The sequence below is a fragment of the Chrysochloris asiatica genome, unplaced genomic scaffold, assembly GCF_000296735.1.
Source record: "Chrysochloris asiatica unplaced genomic scaffold, ChrAsi1.0 scaffold00061, whole genome shotgun sequence".
Taxonomy (NCBI): Eukaryota; Metazoa; Chordata; class Mammalia; order Afrosoricida; family Chrysochloridae; genus Chrysochloris; species Chrysochloris asiatica.
Window position 1 is genome coordinate 4,965,855 of NW_006408579.1, and position 5,192 is coordinate 4,971,046.

The window sequence follows — 5,192 nt, forward strand, 5'->3', positions numbered from 1 at the left end:
TCCTTCAGCTTCAACTTTTATTTACAGAGGTGCAATTGATGGCCTGTTCTACAGTTACCTTCTGGTCTTGTTATAACTGATAATATGGAGCTTCTTCATCAGCTTTTCCCACAGATACAGTTTATTTAATTCCTGTGTATTACGTTTGGTCAGATCCGCATGTACAGCTTATGTTTATGTTGTTGAAAAAGAGTTTTTCAAATGAATAAGTTGTTAGTCTTGCAAAATTATACCCTTTATTAAGTTGGTATAAATCTTCAATTTCTTTATCTTTGGTATTGGGGTCACCCATTCTGATATCATATTTCAGCAGGACTTCCAAACTAAGACACAATAGTAAAAAGGTTCTGATGATGCCCTTCCAAAAATGTTTGCCAATGAAAATATCATTTTGAATAGTTGTGTAATTTTGTCTGATATAGTGCCAGACAGTGAGTTCCTCAGATTGGAAGGAACAGAAAATATAACCAGGGAATACATGTCCCTCAAATCAGAATCAACTTCAACATGGAGGATAGTGCAATGCTTTCCTTAATTAGAGCATGGAACATAAAAGTGTGATTCTAGGAAATTGAAGGTTGTAAATATGAAATGTAATGTATAAAGATGGATATCCTAAGCATTACTGAGCTGAAACAGAGTAAGATCATACTGACCTTATTGAACTGGACAAACATTTGGTCTACTATGCCAAGAATGACAAGTTGAATAAGAATGCTGTCATGTTTATACCAAAAGCAACATTTCAAGATCTATACCAAAGTACAACATTTTCAGTGATAATAATAATATACACATGCTTAAAGAAAGACCAACTAATATGACTATTATTCAAAGTTCTATACCAACCTTTAATGTCACTTAAAAGGTTATTTACCAAAAGAAGAAAAAAGAAAAGAAAGGGAAAGATAATCCCTTAACATGAAACAAGTACCATTAATATCAAAATGATATTGTGCTTATGCTGGTTTCAACAGAGTCATGAGTTTTGTTGTTGTTTTGTTTTAAATTAGCTCTTTCAATAGTAGTATTTACTGTTTTTCTAGATCATCTAGATTATACAATATGTTAAGAAAAACTAATGTGGTGTCTAAATATTAAAATAGCAGCTTCAAAATTATTGTATGTGACATGGTTGACATTCTGAGAACTAAGAGAATCTACTAAAATCATGACATTTAATAATGGAGGTGGCAACACTGGTGTATGCATACATATATATACCAATGGGACAATTGGTGCAGTGCTGTAGGATCAGCAATGGATTGCAAATCACAAGGTCGCTAGTTGAAACCTATCAGTTGCTCCTTGGAAATCTTATACAGGGTCACTATGAGTTGGAACTGACTGGAAGGCACTTAATAACAACAACATATCCAGGATGGGAGTCTTGGTGTAGCACTGTAGGATAAGAACTGCACTAATAATCCTCAAAGCTGTTTGTTCAAACCCACCAGCCACTCCTCAGAAATTCTATACAGGGTCACTGTGAGTCTGAGCCAACTCTATGGCACTTAACAATAACAATATGTGGAATAGTGAGAGATACTGTATCTCATATTTCAAACATATTATCCAAGGGAACCAGTCCCTAAAGAAGAACATCATGCTCAGTAAAGTGGAAGACCCTCAACACAATGGATTGACAGTGTAACAGCTGCAGTGGGCTCAAGTGTAATGATTGTGAGGATGGCACAGGACTGTGCAGTGTTGTGTTCTATTGTGCATAGGGTTGCACAATGACACCTAACAACTACAACTACACATAAATTAATGTTGTTGTTGTTGTTTACTTTAGTTGCATTCTTCTGCTGGAAAATAAAATGGATAAATGTCTTGCATGTAATAACTATGAGATTGCATTTATTTCTGATATCCTTGAGTAATTAATAATAGTGTTTTTGTTCATTACTAAAATCTACTGCTTAAGATAACAACTTATGTGGTTGCCCTACCATTAATCAATAATGAATATAAAACATGTAGAAATGGTGGCACAGTGTAAAAAGTGCTTGACTGCTAAAAACAACGTTCAAACCCACTTGATGCTTTACTGGAGAAAGCTGTGGCAATCTGCTTTTGTAAAAGTTTGCAGTCATGAAAAACCTACAGGGATAATTATACTCTGTTATATAAGGCTGCGATGAGTCATAATGAACTTAATGGCAGTGGCGTTTTGGTTTTAGGAATGAGCCTAATAAGGTCAGGTAAGCGAAGGTAATGTAAGGTAAGTGAATAAAAAAATAATGAATACATGGAGACACATATCAAAACTCAATAAAAAATTATGTTAAATCTTCATATAGTAAAATTTGTAAGACAAAATAATTCCAGTCAAGATACAAATAGATAATATTGGAAAGTTTCAAAAATGTTTCTAAAGGTCATCTTGAAAAATTAATGATTATAACATCCCACAATTCCTGAAGATAAAAGAATCCGGGAAGGTAATTTGTACTGCTTAATATCAAAATGGCAATGAATGCCAAGATCTTAAAATAGTTGGGTATAGCAAAAGAGCTAATTGTTTCATAGAATCAAGTAGAGAAAGAAAGATCAATTTAACCACATTTAAATGCAGAATATGACACAATTCACATAAAATTAAATTATAAAGTGAAGTGTATTAGGTTAAATGATACATTCTAGATGATTAAATAGTTAAAAGGAAAACAGAGGATCAACCATAAAATTACTAGACGAAAAGACAGTTTGGGGTTTAGGGAAAACACTATGTGCATAAAATAAAATTGATATTATGCATGGAAAATAACATTTTAAATTAGATAATATAAACCTTCAGTATGGGTTGCAGCTGAACATAAAAAAATTCTCACCACTGGACCAATAAACAACATCCATATAAATGGAAAAAAGATTGAGGTTATCAAAGACTTCATTTTGCTTGGCTCAACCATCAATACTCATAGTAGCAGCAAAAAATCAAAAAAGCAAATGATGTTTTGCATTAGGCAAATCTTCTGCACAAGACCTCTTCAGAGTGTTGAACAGCAAAGATGTCAGTATGAAAACTAAGGTGTTCCTGACCCAAGCCATGGTATTTTCAATAACCTCATATGTATGTGAAAGTTGGACAGTGAATTAGGAAGACCTTAGAAGTATTGATGCATTTGAGTTATAGTGTTGGAGGAGAATATTGAAAGTCCCATAGACTGCCAAAAGAGCAAACCAATCTGTATTGAAATAGGTGCATCCAGAAAGCTCCCTGAAAGCCAGGTGGCCAGACTTCGTCTCTTGTAAGTCAGATGTATTGTCAGGAGGGACCAGTCCCTGGAAAGGGATATCATGTTTCGTTAAATGAAGGATCAGAGCAAAAGAGGAAGACCCCCAACAAGATGGATTGGCACAGTGGCAGCAGCTCAATGTAGCAACGATTGTGAGGTTGGCAAAGGACTGGAGAGTGTTTCATTCTGTTGTGCATAGGGTCATTATGAGTTGGTACCAACTCAATGGAACCTAACAACAACAACATTTCATACAATTATAAATGTTTAATAATACTTATAAAATTTTAATAATTAATGAAATAAATAAATACATTCATAAAAGTCACTAAAATATATGATCAGATAATTACCATATTATTATACACATAACAAATGCCTTCTAAGATTGTTTACCAAGTGTTCCTTATCCCTGGAGGTAGTTTGCTAAACACACTGTGTTAATCATTTTTAAAGCAATATGTTAAAAAAAAATGGCATAGCAGTGATTAAGAAAATATTTCCTTGTGGGAGGGAGTGATTGAGAAGCATGTGTTATTTGTGTGAACATACGATAGTCTCTAATAATGACAAAATCACCTCGTTAAATAATTCTTAACAAAAAAATCAAAGAAATACACATAAAGAAAATGAGATTCTTCTATCAATCCTCTTTAATTTACCTTAAATGGCTTAATCTATGAATTTATACAGTCATTCTAGGACTTTAATTTTAGGAATGGATTCTTTCATTTTTAAAAATTTATAATAGATCAATAACTTCACTTGCTTCTTTTTCCAATAATTTCCAGTGCAGGCTTTGGTGGTTTTGGTCAACTAAAAAACAGTAACTCTAACTTAGAACCAATGACACCTAGTATTGATAAAGTGTTTTTATCCTTTGAAAGCACTTTAATAGTCACAATTTTATTTTAGTCTCATTTACATGCTATTGTAACCTTATTTACAAATTCATATGTATTTTCCTACTTTACAACAAAACTAACTAAAATATAAATTTATTGCTATCCCTTTTTTTTTTTAAACTTCAGTTAAATTGCTAAAGGGCATATTTTTAAGTATATATAGACAAAATGACATCAGAAAATCACAGATACAGGCATAAATAATTATATTAATAACAAATACAATAATCTGCTAGAATATATTAGCAATTCTGTACCTCATACCACTAACAATATAGATTTACAATGTATGAAGCCAAGAAGAAAATAATTGCAAGAACATACTGACATATTTCTTCTCATAGTACAATATTTTAGTATATATATCTTAGAAATTTCTGAATCATTCTGAGAAAGAAATTTCTTGAGATGTATCAGAACAGAGCAATTAATAACCTTAATCTAATTGATATTTATAAAAGCCTGCACCTATTAAAGAATAGCATCATATTTAAATGCTTTACGAACAGTATTCTAGGCCATAAAACAATTTTTTAAAATACAAAATAAACAATTCTATGCAAACCAAATTATTTTAAAAATTGTCTTGCTCTTTGAAATCAGTATTCTAATTTGGTCAGTACATTATGATATGTTTGAAATTTAAAGACATAACTTTAAATAGTTAACGAGTCAAACAAAATCCTAATGAAAACAACAAAATATTTAGGAGTGAGCATGCGTGAATGATTAAGTTTAGATTGTTGTTGTTAAGTACCGTGGAGTCGGTTCCGACTCATAGTGATCCTGTACAGGGTTTCTGAGGCTACAAATCTTTACGGGAGCAAAAAGCCTCATTTTTCTCCGGCGGAACAGCTGGTAGTTTCGAACTACCGACTTTGGGGTTAGCAGCATGATTAGTAACCACTAGGAAACATATACTCTTAAAATATATTTGTTGGAAAATAATTATAAAATGAATAATAATGCTAGAAATTTCTGCTTCAGGCCATGATAAGAATCTGTATCAACTGCAGTGCTCCCAGAGAAACAGAACTAGTAG

At 32.4% G+C, this 5,192-nt stretch overlaps 1 pseudogene; it reads left to right on the top strand.

The window, feature by feature from the left end:
* Positions 1–2,143: 2,143 nt before the first annotated feature.
* LOC102810607 overlaps positions 2,144–5,192 on the top strand; it is a 26,498-nt pseudogene continuing 23,449 nt past the window's right edge.